Below are 15,780 nucleotides of genomic sequence, written 5' to 3'. Positions count from 1 at the left end.
AGGCAGAATTATTTTTGTATTAAAAGCAAAAATCCCTTAAGATTTTGAAGCTAGAACCCTTGCTTAGATTTTAGTGAAGCATATTGATCTCAGCATTTCATAATGAATTTCAACAGGGTGTCCATTCAACAAGCGGAGCAACTGCCTATGAACAGCTTCATTGTCTGGATTTTCAGACACCAATTATCCATAATACTCTACATCTCCAGACATTGAAAAGTTATCAAATTAAAGATGCTGTTTCATTAGCTTAGCCAGTCTTTTATGCAGAGCATTTTTATATTAGTTAATAGAAATGGATATACAGGTGTGAATCATACTGATGATTCAACATTTGGAGCAAAAATACTTTTAGGAACATGCATTCCTGAGTCTGTATATTCTACAATCACTTTTTGTGACTACCATAGGGCTCAGATCAATCAATGAGCCATGAAAATATTTGGCACTAATCCCATTTTGTCAAGCCAGATTGTGGCTGGTTCACTGTAAGACTGAACAAGACTGAGAGTGCACGGAGCAGGCAGAAGTAAAGATAATGAAGGAAACTGTGCACAACAAGAGACAGAGACAGAAAGAGAGAACACATTAGTTAGAACTGGAAGGAGATAGTGTATGAGAAAGAAGAAAGGAAAACAATCAGCATGGGTGGGGGGAGAGAGAAAGGGGGGTGGGGAGAGAGGGGAGAGGTAGAGGGGGAGGGGGAGAGGGGGAAGAGGAGGGGGAGGGGGAGAGGGGGAAGAGGAGGGAGAGGGGGAGAGGGGGAGAGGGAGGTAGAGGAGGGGGGTACAGGGGGTGCGGGGGGGTGCAGGGGAGAGGGGGTGTGGGTGCGGGGTTGGGAGAGAGGAGGTGGGGGAGTAGGAGAGAGGGGAGGTGGGAGAAGAGGGGGAGGGAAGAGTTGTATCCAGACAGCCATGCCTGTCATGGCTCAGCACTGCCCTCTACCGGGTCAGAAGGCACACCACATGCCAGTCAACATTTCACCCCTCCTAACAAATCAATGCACACTTAACCATTGGCCACCTTAATTGGATTAACCCGTCTAGCACCAAGCCGTTGGCCCCCCCGGTGAATCACCTGGGCTGGACCCTCCAGCCCCCTGACCTATAAAAAGTGCTACATGTGCTTGGCTCGCTCCCTTTTTTGCTATCTCTGAGGGACCACCCTGCTGTTGGTGGGTTGTGCATTGAATAGTGTTTTGAGAGCATTTATTGTTGCCCCTGTAGCAGAGAGCTGTGTCTGCCCATAGTCAAGGGGTGGCAGGTATCGCAGTTACTTTTCCCTTGCTTATATATGTACCTGTACTCTGTCCCCACGCCGTTTTCCCATGTATTGTACTGCCGACCCGACTGTTCCCACGCTCATCTATTCTAAGCGCGTTTGTGCGAATATTGTAGCTGCTTGTGTTGTCCCCAAGCTCTTCTCCCCTTTTAAGTAAACTCCTTATTGTTGAAACTGTGTGTCCAGAATCCTTGCCTTTGAGACCCAAGGAATCTGTCTCATTTCCATCACAACAGGAGTCAAGATGGATAATTGGGCAGACATGCAAATGGTTCTCCCAATACTTTTTACTCAGATTCATAGCTTATGGTTCCAACATGTGCTTTTCCATCCTCTGGACTGTAGTATTTGAGTGAAATCAAACAGGAAGATGAATTTTAAAACAAATTACCAAAATCCAGGCCTGGCAATAGATTACCAATATTCACTGCCAGTGTCTGAAGTCAGGACTCTTGATGGCAAGATCAGCATGACATCTATAACTTTGACAAATTTAGATAGATGCGCTGTGGATAGTTTATTGACTGGCAGCATTACAGCCTGATATGGAAACACCAATGGAAATTCCTACAGAAAGTAGTGGATATGGCCCAGTCTATCACGGGTAAAGCCCTCCCCACCACTGAGCATGTCTACATGGAGTGTTGTCGCAGGAAAGCGTATTATCATCAAGAGCCCCCACCGCCTAGGTCATGCTCTCTTCTCTCTGCTGCCGTCGGCAAGAAGCTACATAAGCCTCAGAACTCTTACCACTAGGTTCGGGATCAGTTATTACTCCTCAACCATCGGGCTCCTGAACCAGAGGGGATAACTTTACTCAACTTCACTTGCCACATCATTGAACTGTTCCCACCTATGGTCTCAATTTCAAGAACTCTTCATCTTAACTTTTTAATATTTATTTGCTTATTTATCTATTATTTGTTTATTATTATTTTTTCTTTTTGTATTTACACAGTTGTCTTTTGCACACTGATTGTGTGTCCTGTTGGTTTAGTCTTTCATTAATTCTGTTATGGTTTTTGGATTTATTGATGAAGCCTAGAAGGAAATGAATCTCAGGGTTGTATATGGTGACATCTATGTGCTTTGATAATAAATTTACTTTGAACTTTGAAATCCAAGGACAGAAATAGAGGAGAAACTTTCAAGTTATCAGAGCAAATCCAAAATTCAGAAATAACTGAAGGAAGTTTTTAAAACATGAAATTCAGTAAGGTAGCTATCGAATTGATTGTATTTTAATGGATGGTCACCACTCTTTTCCTTTTACTACACCTGGGAAGTGAATATTCCCATTGTTTGAGGGATTATGGTCCAATGTGCCTCAACATAATTTCTTGGAATTACTCTTCACCAGCATGTCTAATGGTCAGACATCCAGGTAAGGAAGATCTGGATGTCTTGTACTGCCTGCTCAGAATGGTCATATATCCATGTTCATTCCAGATGCAAGAACCAGGTAGATTTCAACCATGACTTTGTGAAGCCTGGAAGTTCAATCAATGCAAGCCTTTCTTTTTTTCTCCTCTCCCAAAAGATTGTGGTGGATTGAAAACTTAATTGACCTTTTTCCTTTTGGCTGTACCTGGGAAGTGAATACTTGCAGTTTGCATAGAGTAAGAATATCTCCTTGTTAAATATCAAACAGGGTCCAATAATCATTGCTAAACTCTCTCATTTTCTTGCTCATTGTGCATATTTCAAGAATCACCTTAGATTTAACTTAACTGAAACTATATCCACTGCTGGTCAGGACTCTAGATAGATTCACATCCTAATCCCTCTTAATAATTTAGAGCTAATAACACACAAAATATATCATAGCTTCATTATAATACATCATGAATTTCTTCAATGAATAAGAAATATTAACTTCAACCATCAATATTTAGAAATCATTTATTTATTATTAGGAACACAAAAACACCTTCAACAAGAATTCTGCTAACAGTCTTGCCAAGAAAAACACTAAGTTATAATGATATGACTGAATTGTAAATATCCTGCACCTGTTTTCACAAGTGAACATGAAAGAAAAGGATTAACATCTGATAAAAAAGTAACAGATCCCAAGATGAATATGTTTTCAAAGCCTGATAGCAAAATTGTTTCACAGAAAAAAAATCTCATATTGTGTCACAGCCAGTCAGTTTTTCTTAATTCAAAAACTTAGGTAAAATATCTGAGCATCAATAAAAATATATTAGTTTTTCATGGAGGTCTTAAAAGGTAAGCTTACTTGGATAAAATTATGACAGTAGTTTCAAAAGAAATCTAATTGAATAGATTTAGCAAATCAATGCAATAAACCACAAAATAGTACAGGCCAGTATGATGATGCCCTAAATGAATGATCAATTATACTGAACATCAGCCATTCGTTAGCAAATTTTAGCAATCTCAGCTCCAGCCACAGAATTGCTGTACCGTAATTTAGATGTCAGTGTCAGTGACATTAAGAAATCTCTGAAAAATATCTTAATGGTTAAAGTGGCAGGTCAGACACTGGTCTTTTACTTCAGTCATCGCTATTCCAACCTATCTGATCTGCTAGTTGTAGGGATCCTAAGCAATAAATATGTATAGTTTCCATCCAACAAAAGCTAGAGAACGAGCTCATTGCAAAAAAAACTAACCTTATTTAGTGCTCTTGGCAATATCACAGTTCTTCTGGTCAAGAACCAATAATTCAAATACCCTAAATAAAGTTTGATATAAAACTGTAAAAATCAAACAATTATGGAATTCAGAACAGCACTTACGCAGTGAATTGCCTTTTGTGTCTTTTAAGGCCTTCATTATGTCATGAATCCCCATGGCTATGAAAAAAGAGCAGAGGAGCAGGACTAATTGAATAGCTCTTTCAAAGGCCCAGCACAAACATTAAGAACCAAATGGTTAAACCCCTCTCAAAAGCCTGAGCTTGATTATTTTTGTTCATAACTGTGAATATGCAGTAGACACAATTCCAATGATGCCTCAATATACCCAGTTGCTAAGCTACCAGACTATAAGGCTACTAGTGATATCTGCTCAGCTTTCTTTACATTATTTGCAGTGATTCTTCAGAAGTGTAAAGAATGAGAGAGATAGAGAGTTGGAGAGATGGACATAGAGGGAGGTGGGGGGAGGTGGAAAGGGAGAAGGAGAGGGAGGTGGAGGTGGAGGTGGAGAGGGAGAGATGTAGCCTATACAAACATTAAATAGATCCTGGGTAATCTGTATCTTAACTCCACTTACTCATATTGGTTCATTATTTTCGTGTGAATGCTTATCCCTGCAAGTTTCAGCAAATGCCCAAAGAAAATTCATGAATAAGTACAATGTGATAGATATGGCTTTTGCTCATCACTGATTACAAAATCTGGGAGAATCATTTCGTTAAATTTAGAAAGGAAAGAACATTTCAGAAGGAAATAAACGAGGATAGTACAGCCAAATGATGACGTGACCCAATAACCTTTTACCATCACTCCTGAGACAACTGAGTGACCAAGTGGAATGAGAAGCCTGGGAACTGCAGATAACAGAATATGGAATAACAAGCAATATGCTGCAGGAATACAGAGGGTCAAACAGCATCTGTAGTATGGGAGGAGAAGAATTACTGAAAATACAAGTGTCAGTTATGGAATTCAGAATAGGATGGTTGAATTTACACTGAAAATATACCGCTCTGATTCATAGTTTTGACCAGAAACATTGAAATTGCATTGCATTTCCTCACCTCCACACAGATGATGTTCAACCTACTGAGTTCCTCTAGGACATTGTTTGTTGCCGGTGGAATAAGCAGTTTACTGGGCAACAGTGATCCCTGCTCTGATGTACACCATAGTGTTATAAACTGAGAGTTAACAGGAGAAGTAAAAGTCAAGGACGCGTCTGAATACTGCCACTTAAGTTGAGCTAATTAAATTTGATCACTTAAATAAACCTGGAATTAATTCCAGTATCAAGAGTTGTTCACTATCAAAGGATGCCAAAAAAATCCTTTTATCAGAATCAGACTTATGTCGTGAAATTTGTTGTTATATGGCAGCAGAACATAGCAATACATAATAAAAACTGAATTGCAGTAAGCATATATAAATTTATAAAAATTATATATATAGTACTTCAATTTCACAAACATACTAATTGAAGGATTCAGGCATGAATTTCAATGGATGGACATAGAACCAAGAAGTGACAAGATAATCAGGCAGTTTGGAACAGATAGTTGGAAAATTGTGATAATTAATAGACAAAAGAAGAATATATGGTTTATTTTTAGTAAAGGCAGGTTTGAAGTTGGAGGTGAAATAGTTAAAGAATGAAAAGTCAACATTGTTCAGAGGATTGGGGAGAGGAACATCGACTCAGACCATGAGAGGCCTGCGTCGGGCATTTTCATGCCTTACAAGGCACAGATTGGAAGTCTGTGTGGGGTGCCACTCCTCGCACAGACTAGAGCAATGTGTGATTAAGTGCCTTGCTCAAGGGCACAAACACGCTGCCACAGCTGAGGCTCGAACTAGAGACCTTGAGGTAACTAGACGAACGCCTTAACCACTTGGCCACGTGCCCAACACAAAGGATTGAAGCATCATGCATTGGCTAACGTGAACAAATTGTTTATAAATTGTAGGGATCAAAGTAGGGGAGATTGTAGGAGAAGACAAGAACGTATGCATGGTGTAAGCATAACAAATGTTAGGAACAAGAAATGACATAAGGACAAGAAGTAATGGAGACAATAATGTGGATCTTCTAAAGCTCTGAAGTAAGCAAACTGAAGGTTCAGGCACCATTTTAAAACAAGGGTAGAGAGAGGGTGATTACAGATTAAGCACCCTGCCTTGCCCTCAAAGTTTCAAGGCCTATGGAATGTATTCAATCACAATGGGTAACCGTACTTCATTACGCATCTCTCAACTTCTTCCCTCAGAGGGTGGTGTGAATGTGGAACAAGCAGAGGGGGAAATTGTGGATGCAAGTTTAATTGCAAAATTTAAGAGAAGTTCAGATAGGTAGATGAGAAAGTATGAAGGACTACTGTAGGCAGAACAGGTAGGCATGGACTAGATGGGCTGAATGGCCTGTTTGTGTTGTAATACTCTATGATTCTATAGCACTATGTATATTGGTGAGATAATAAAGGTTTCAGTAAATGAATAGAAAATATCCAGCTTCTGATTTGCTAGGAAATTTCCCCATGTTTTTGTGTTAATTCTTACTCGTGAATGATACTAGAACAGTGAAAATTTTCAGAAAAAGGGCAGCATAAAACAAGACTTCTAATTCTAAGGTGAGATCCACAGGAATATAATAAACATTAGCTTGAACCTCTTCATCCAGACTATGGACTATACTGGAGAATAGTAACGAAGTGTGACATTAACAGAGTTACTCCACACAGAGTAGTAAAAGAAAGTAACTTAGCAAGGATGTTAGACAGAAATCTGGAGAAGGTTGTGTATAGATGTTTATTTTTCCAATGATGGATCAGAAGGATGATAGATGTGCATAAGAGAAGATTATGAGTGGAAAAGGTAAGGAGCAAGGGACAAGAAACAGTTCAGTCAGTAATTGAGATCCCTTTCAAAAGCAGGTCACAGGGCAAGGTTTGGATTGATCTTGGAGGTTAGTGTCAGCACAAAATTGTGGGCCGAAGGGCCTATACTGTACTGTTTTATGTTAATAACCAAGGTACTAATGGCAAAGAATAAACAGCAGGCAAAATGTATGCAGCAAATTAAAGAGAAGATAAAATGCATTAAAACTTAAAAAGATATACTTTGTTCATGCAAAGCATAAAGGAAAAGAGTGCATCGTAGGAGGAAGGTTATCAATGAATTCATAGAACATTTAAAAGGCGAAAATTTTAAGTGAAGAGTTGGGTTATTCAAAGGGGGAAAAAGTCATTGTATGATGACACATTTAGGGGCTACAAGACCATTTCAGATTACAGAAAGATTGAAAGGAAACCAGAAATAAATCTTATCTTCTTGTAAGTTGTAAAACTCTGCAGATTCCTAAGCAATTCTCATTGACATTCTTACAGAATTAAGAATACACAGTACAAAAGAAAACTAAACATAAATCCCCAAAACAAAGGATCAAAAGAAAATAGTAAGATTACCAAAAAGCAGTAACTGACAAAGAGAAAATCTTGGAAATGGAAAGCGATGACATTGTGGGGGATCATAAAATTCACATTATCCTGAATATCACATTTATGTTTACCTACAATATTTAAAATTATATGCTTCTAACATTGCATGAAATTAGTTTTGTGATAATGTATAAACTACAATATAAATTTCAGAGCTGTATAAGAAATCAGTATCCAAAATGGAAAAAAAGCCCTGTCGCCTATTATGGAAGCAAATTACATGGTTTTCATCTTAAAACTTGACAGTTACCTTAATATTTGAAATTCCACAAATCTTTTCTCGTGTAATAGACTGAAACTATTGGGAAAAAAAATTCAGAATCAATACAATTCTAGAAGAATATGCAGATATCTTGCTCAATGTAAGCAAAACAGCACATCAATTCTTGAGCAAAATGTGCAGTAGAACATAATCAAAATCCAAGATTCTCTTTTGTTTATCTATAGTAGGGTGTCTCAAGAAATAGCGTCATTAAATAGTATCCCAAAAATAAAAATTACATCAATTGATCATTGTTTATACAGACATTGAAACTGTCAAAAACAATTAAAATTAAAAATCCTTGCTAAGCAGCATCTTACCATTTGACCTTTTTTGAGAATACATAGAACAGCACTGCAGAGAAAATAACAGCAAGGTTTTCTTTCAGGAGCAATATTCCAACCAATCAGAATTACAATTCCAGTTGTAAGGAAAGCTTCTGCATTTGAAGAAAACACTGCCTCATTAATTATATCAGATCAGCAGTAATCTTCAAACTGCTGCGTATAATAATTGAAAAACATTTTGCCCTTCAAAATTATTAAAATATTCTTCAGATAAATGCTTATACAAATGTTTAAGCAGCACTTCACTGTGTTTAGTTCTTAGCAGTACTAACATGCAAGATCTGGCACTGTGAAATGCTTTCTACAACAGTATTTCAGTCTCCACGTGGTTTACATCCTTTGCCTAGCATTGATTCAGGGAACTCTGAATCTGTTATGTTCACTTAAAGGAGTACTGTCACCATGACAACCTACCTCCATGCTAAAGCATGACTGTTTATAACAGATGATGCAACAAGGCCTTTGACTACATGATGACAGCATATTGCCTATATTACCTGGTGAAATAAATCTGTGGACAATTAAAATAATTTTTTGAATTACTAATTAAAACTTGTATTCAAGCAGCAGTAGCATCAACTACTCTGTTAGCTATGAACTGTAAATTAAATCAACACATCTGCAGTCGATAAATAGACTATTACATGAACTGAAATTGCCAAAATGGCCCAAAAAGGGCACTGCAGCTTCTTTCTTCAAAGAGAACTTCAAATTTATTATTGAAGTACATATATGTCAACATGTACAACCCTGAGATTCAGTCTTAACGGAAGTAAATACTGTAAAAAAAAAAACACATTTCAGAATGTTTCTGCCATAATCAGCACTCATATGTCATTTACAGGATAAATTTGGTGAAGATTATAGCCAATCAGAAAAGACTCCCAGTAATATTATTCCTATTGCATGATCTTCATCCAGGACCTTTCTGAGTGGCAATTATTGCTGTTTTAGAGGAGTTTTATGCTGTTAATTAGATGGTAGATTCCTCCATTTCCACCACTTCTTAAATCAGACTAAATATCAATACGAGAAAGATGTAGGTAGCTTTACAGAATCAGAATCAGGTTTATTATCACGGGCATGTGATGTGAAATTTGTTAACTTAGCAGCAACACTTCAATGCAATACATAATCTATCAATAATAAATAAAATAATAAATAAACAAGTCAATCAATTACAGTATATGTATATTGACTACATTAAAAAATGCAAAAACATTAATACTGTATATTTTTTTAAAAAGTGAGGTGGTGTCCAAAGATTCAATGTCCATTTAGGAATCGGATAGCAGAGGGGAAGAAACTGTTCCTGAATCGCTGAGTGTTTGCCTTCAGGCTTCAGTACCTCCTACCTGATAGTAACAGTGAGAAAAAGGCATGCCCTGGGTGCTGGAGGTCCTTAATAATGTACACTACCTGTCTGAGACACCGCTCCCTGAAGATGTTCTGGGTACTTTGTAGGCTAGTACCCAAGATGGAGATGACTAGATTTACAACCTTCTGCAGCTTCTTTAGGTCTCGTGCAGTAGCCCCTCCATACCAGACATTGATGCAGCCTGTCAGAATGCTCTCCATGGTACATCTATAGAAGTTTTTGAGTGTATTTGTTGACATGCCAAACCTCTTCAAACTCCTAATAAAGCATAGCCGCTGTCTTGCCTTTTTTATAACTACATTGATATGTTGGGACCAGGTTAGATCCTCCGAGATCTTGACACCCAGGAACTTGAAACTGCTCACTCTCTGTACTTCTGATCCCTCTATGAGGATTGGTATGTGTTCCTTTGTCTTACTCTTCCTGAAGTCCACAATCAACTCTTCCATCCTACTGACGTTGAGTGCCAGGTTGTTGCTGCGGCACCACTCCACTAGTTGGCATATCTCACTCCCGTATGCTCTCTCGTCACCACCTGAGATTCTACCAACAATAGTTGTATCATCAGCAAATTTATAGATGGTATTTGAGCTATGCCTAGCCCCACAGTCATGTGTGTATAAAGAGCAGAGCAGTGGGCTAAGCACACACCCCTGAGGTGTGCCAGTGCTGATTGTCAGCAAGGAGGATATGTTATCACCAATCTGCAAAGATTCTGGTCTTCCGGTTATGAAGTCGAGTATCCAATTGCAGAAGGAGGTGCAGAGGCTCAGGTTCTGTAACTTCTCACTCAGGATTGTGGGAATGAATATGAATATATGAATAGTCGCACTTGCGCAGTCAGGACAGGACTGCGCAAACGCGTGCAAGTCAGTCCGTGAGTCAGCAGGAGTATTTAAAAGAGAGCAGTTTGTGGAAGTCGGCCATTTTTCTCGGCGGTTGAACAGGACAGGACTGCGCAAGCGTGTGCAAGTCAGTCTGTGAGTCAGCAGGAGTATTTAAAAGAGAGCAGTTTGACGGAGTAGAGGGAGACAGAGTAGGAAGGCTTTGGCTCGAGAGGCTTCGGCGAGCAGAGGCTGAGGACGAGTTTCACTCCAAGTGAGGACCCCTCGAGTCTTCGGTGAGGAGGCTGAGAGAGGAGACTATGCCACAGTTGCAGAGGGTGAGAAGTGGTGAAGAGATGACCGCTAGGCTGATTCAGTGTGCTGCGTGCATGATGTGGGAGGTCAGGGACACTGATAGTGCCTCTGGCTCCCACACCTGTGGAAAATGTGTCCAGTTTCAGCTTTTGAAAGACCGTGTTGCACCACTGGAGAGGCAACTGGATGACCTTAGGTTCATCCGAGAAAAGATTTGAGTTTTCTGGACAGGACCTACAGTGAGGTCATTACACCGAGGATACCGGAAGAGAGAAGGGGGGGCGACGATGAGCAAGGAGAGGATGCTTGAAGTACAGGAGACCCCGGGGGATGTGCCTCTCGTAAACAGGTTCACCCTCTTGGAAGCTGTTGGGGCAGAAGATGATGCCAGCCTGAGAGGCGGTCAGGTCTGCGTGTCAACAATTGGCGCTGAAGCAAAGCCGAGGAGACAGACGTCAGGCAAAGCCGTGGTAGTAGGGGACTCCATAGTGAGAGGTACAGAAAGGGGATCCTGTGGCAGCAGGCGAGACTGAAGGATGGTGTGTTGCCTCCCTGGTGCCCGGATCCAGGATGTCACGGACCGATTGCAGGGAATCCTCAAGAGTGAAGGTGAACATCCGGAAGTGGTGGTGCATGTCGGCACAAATGACGTGGGGAAGAAGAGGAAAGACATTCTACAGCGTCACATCAGAGAACTCGGGAGAAGGCTGAAAAGCAGGACTTCCAGGGTGGTTATCTCCAGTTTGCTTCCAGTTCCTCATGCTGGAGTGGGCAAGAACAGGGAGATAATGGATCTGAATGTGTGGCTGAGGAACTGGTGCAGGAAGCAAGGATTTACATTCTTGGACCATTGGGGTATGTTTCAGGGTAAGGATGAATTGTAGAAAAGAGACAGGTTGCACCTTAATAATCGGGGCACCAGCATTCTGGCAGGCAGGTTTGCCTCTGCCACACGGGTGTGTTTAAACTAAGTAGTGAGGGGAGGGGATGAACCGGAAATATAAAGATGGAGATAAAGGGAAAGTGAGAATAAGAAAAGTTAAGAACGACAGCAGAATCAACAGAGCAGAAAGCTCAAAAAAGGATCGTACAGTATGGCCAAGTGAAATAGGAATTGATATGGGAGGTGAGGGGAGTAATGAATTAAAGGTATTGTATATGAATGCATGGAGTATAAGAAATAAAGTAGATGAGCTTGAGGCACAGTTGGAAATTGGTAAGTATGATGTTGTGGGAATAACAGAGACATGGCTTCAAGTGGACAGGTCTTGGGAAATGAATATTCAAGGGTATATGTCCTATCGAAAGGACAGACTGACGGGCAGAGGGGGTGGGGTGGCTATGTTGGTGAGGAATGGTATTCAGTCCCTTGCAAGGGGGTCATAGCATCAGGAGACGTAGAGTCAGTATGGATAGAACTGAGAAATTCTAAGGGTAGAAAGACCCTAATGGGAGTTACCTACAGGCCCTCAAACAGTAGTCTAGATGTAGGGTGTAAGTTGAATCAAGAGTTAAAATTTGCATGTCGCAAAAGTAATGCTACAGTTGTTTTGGGGGATTTCAACATGCAGGTAGACTGGAGCAATCAGGTTGGTACTGGACTCCAAGAAAGGGAGTTTGTGGAGTCCCTTAGAGATCAATTCTTAGAACAGCTTGTACTGGAGCCTACCAGAGAGAACACAATTCTAGATTTAGTGTTGTGCAATGAACCGGATTTGATCAGGGACCTCGAGGTAAAGGAGCCATTAGGAGGTAGTGACCATAATATGATAAGTTTTAATCTACAATTTGAGAGGGAGAAGGGAAACTCGGAAGTGTCAGTATTACAGTTGAACAAAGGGAACTATGGTGCTATGAGGGAGGAGCTGGCCAAAGTTCAATGGAACAATAACCTAGCAGGGATGATAGTGGAACAGCAATGGCAAGTGTTTCTGGGAATAATGCGGAACGTGCAGGATCAGTTCGTTCCAAAGAGGAAGAAAGATCCTAAGGGGAGTAAGGGGAGGCCGTGGCTGACAAGGGAAGTAATGGACAGTATAAAAATAAAAGAGATGAAGTATAACATAGCAAAGACGAGTGGGAAGTTGGAGGATTGGGAAACTTTTAAAGATCAACAGAAGGTAACTAAAAAGGCAATACATGGAGAAAAAATGAGGTACGAAGGTAAACTAGCCAAGAATATAAAGGAGGATAGTAAAAGCTTCTTTAGGTATGTGAAAAGGAAAAAAATAGTTAAGACCAAAATTGGGCCCTTGAAGACAGAAGCAGGTGAATTTATTATGGGGAACAAGGAAATGGCAGACGAGTTGAACAGGTACTTTGGATCTGTCTTCACTAGATAAGACACAAACAATCTCCCAGATATAATAGTGGCCAAAGATCCTAGGATAATGGATGAACTGAAGGAAATTTATATTAGGCGGGAAATGGTGTTGGATAGGCTGTTGGGTCTGAAGGCTGATAAGTCCCCGGGACCTGATGGTCTGCATCCCAGGGTACTTCAGGAGGTGGCCTTAGAAATCGTGGATGCATTGGTAATCATTTTCCAATGTTCTATAGATTGAGGATCAGTTCCTGTGGATTGGAGGGTGGCTAATGTTGTCCCTCTCTTCAAGAAGGGGGGAAGAGAGAAAACAGGGAATTATAGACCGGTTAGCCTGACGTCGGTGGTGGGAAAGATGCTGGAGTCAATTATAAAAGATGAAATTACGACACATCTGGATAGCAGTAACAGGATCGGTCCGAGTCAGCATGGATTTACGAAGGGGAAATCCTGCTTCACTATTCTTCGGGAATTTTTTGAGGATGTAACTATGAAAATGGAAAAGGGAGAGCCAGTGGATGCAGTGTACCTGGACTTTCAGAAAGCCTTTGATAAAGTCCCACATAGGAGATTAGTGGGCAAAATTAGGGCACATGGTATTGGGGCAGAGTACTTACATGGATTGAAAATTGGCTGGCTGACAGAAAACAAAGAGTAGCGATTAATGGGTCCCTTTCGGAATGGCAGGCGGTGACCAGTGGGGTACCGCAGGGTTCAGTGCTGGGACCGCAGCTGTTTACAATATATATTAATGATTTAGATGAGGGAATTAAAAGTAACATTAGCAAATTTGCTGATGACACAAAGCTGGGTGGCAGTGTGAAATGTGAGAAGGATTTTATGAGCATGCAGGGTGACTTGGACAGGTTGGGTGAGTGGGCAGATGCATAGCAGATGCAGTTTAATGTGGATAAATGTGAGGTTATCCACTTTGGTGGTAAGAACGGGAAGGCAGATTATTATCTAAATGGAGTCAAGTTAGGAAAAGGGGAAGTACAACGAGATCTAGATGTTCTTGTGCATCAGTCACTGAAAGCAAACATGCAAGTACAGCAGGCAGTGAAGAAAGCTAATGGCATGCTAGCCTTCATAACAAGGGGAATTGAGTATAAGAGCAAAGAGGTCTTTCTGCAGCTGTACCGGGCCCTGGTGAGACCACATCTGGAGTACTGTGCGCAGTTTTGGTCTCCAAATTTGAGAGAGGACATTCTTGCTATTGAGGGAGTGCAGCGTAGGTTCGCAAGGTTAATTCCCGGGATGGCGGGACTGTCATATGTCGAAAGATTGGAGCTACTGGGCTTGTATACTCTGGAATTTAGAAGGCTGAGAGGGGATCTTATTGAAACATATAAGATTATTAAGGAATTGGACACGCTGGAGGCAGGAAGCATGTTCCCACTGATGGGTGAGTCCAGAACCAGAGGCCACAGTTTAAGAATAAGGGGTAGGCCATTTAGAACGGAGTCGAGGAAAAACTTTTTCACCCAGAGAGTGGTGGATGTATGGAATGCTCTGCCCCAGAAGGCTGTGGAGGCCAAGTCTCTGGATGCTTTCAAGAAAGAGATGGATAGAGCTCTTAAAGATAGCGGAATCAAAGGTTATGGGGATAAGGCAGGAACTGGATACTGATTGTGGATGATCAGCCATAATCACAGTGAATGGTGGGGCTGGCTCGAACGGCCGTATGGCCTACTCCTGCACCTATTGTTTATTGTCTAATACAAATAGGAATATACCATAAATTATAATATAATCTTTCTATTAAAGCTACCAGTCCGTGGTGGATTGAATTCACTCTATGGTGCCAAAAGTCAATTTAGTAGTTTGAAAAAAACAGTGGGGAAATGGACAACCAAAACCGTAAAGGTAAGCTGTGAAGGATGTCTTCTCAGCTCTGGACCTTCAATTAGATGATGGCTATTCCAGTTCTTAACTCCATCTACCTGACTTGGTTCAGTAACAACCCCCCTCCGTACATCTAGCAAACAGCCATCAGTGAGAGAGAAATGGACGTAACAATCTTTTTGCAATCTGCCCGGAGTGCATTTTCAAAAGGGTGAAAGCTGACTTTTCAAAGAAGCGAAAAACGGCAAACAACCTTAGATTTACTGCGTTATCAGTGAGAAAACACAAAGGCACATACTACTGATTCAGGCAAAAATATACACAAGATGCAGAAAGAGATAGATCACTTTTGGCCTTTATGAAATATTTCAATTTAAAGCTGTATTGAAAGAAAAGCAACGTTTCCTCAAGTGTAAATTCTAAGCTACACCCAAAAGAACAGAACTGCAGACTGGTTTCTATGGCAACAATGAAAAGATATTGGTTTTAAAAGTAAATTCTGTGCATGCCAGAAATAGGAAACAAAATCTCAAAATTCTGCACATGTAAACAATATATCCCCACTATTTACAAAAGGAGTCAGAGAGTAATGACCATAAGACACAGGTGCTTTTGTATTCTATTCCCCTTGAAATAAATGCCAACATTGCATTTGCCTTGTTTTCCACAGACAACCTGTAAATTAACCTCATGGGAGTCTTGCACAAGGACTCCTAAGTCCCTCTGCACATCTGATGTTTGAACCTTCCTCCCATTTAGATAATAGCCCACACCATTGTTTGTTTTACCAAAACGCATTATCGTACGTTTCCCAAAACCATATTCCATCTGCCACTTTTTTGCCCATTCCTTCGATTTGACCAAGTCCTGCTGCAATTGCATTGCTTCCTCAGCACTATCTACCCCTCCACCAATCTTTGTATCATCTGTAAACTTTGACATAAAGCAATCAATTCAATTATCCAAATCATTAACAAACAATGTGAAAAGTAGCCATCCTAATACCGACCCCTGAAGACTTCCACTAGTCACTGGCAACCAACAA

At 40.6% G+C, this 15,780-nt stretch overlaps 1 protein-coding gene across 2 annotated transcripts in view; it reads right to left on the bottom strand.

Annotated features, from left to right (window-relative positions):
• The window catches only part of dagla (diacylglycerol lipase, alpha), a 309,507-nt gene that overhangs the window by 186,965 nt on the left and 106,762 nt on the right, over positions 1 to 15,780 (bottom strand). Inside the window, exons 4-5 of one of the 2 annotated variants that reach the window (XM_072272422.1) lie at positions 7,692 to 7,739; positions 4,047 to 4,103 (exon numbers count right to left, since the gene is read on the bottom strand). The exons of the other annotated variant lie outside the window; for it this stretch is intronic. The gene's annotated coding sequence lies outside the window, so the exon portion shown is untranslated. The remainder of the gene's footprint in view (positions 1 to 4,046; positions 4,104 to 7,691; positions 7,740 to 15,780) is intronic. 2 annotated transcript variants of the gene reach the window in all.

This window comes from Mobula birostris, chromosome 11 (genome assembly GCF_030028105.1).
Source record: "Mobula birostris isolate sMobBir1 chromosome 11, sMobBir1.hap1, whole genome shotgun sequence".
In the NCBI taxonomy this organism is placed as follows: Eukaryota; Metazoa; Chordata; class Chondrichthyes; order Myliobatiformes; family Myliobatidae; genus Mobula; species Mobula birostris.
The sequence above is the reverse complement of the archived record's forward strand: the minus strand, read 5'-3'. Positions and strand labels throughout refer to the sequence as shown.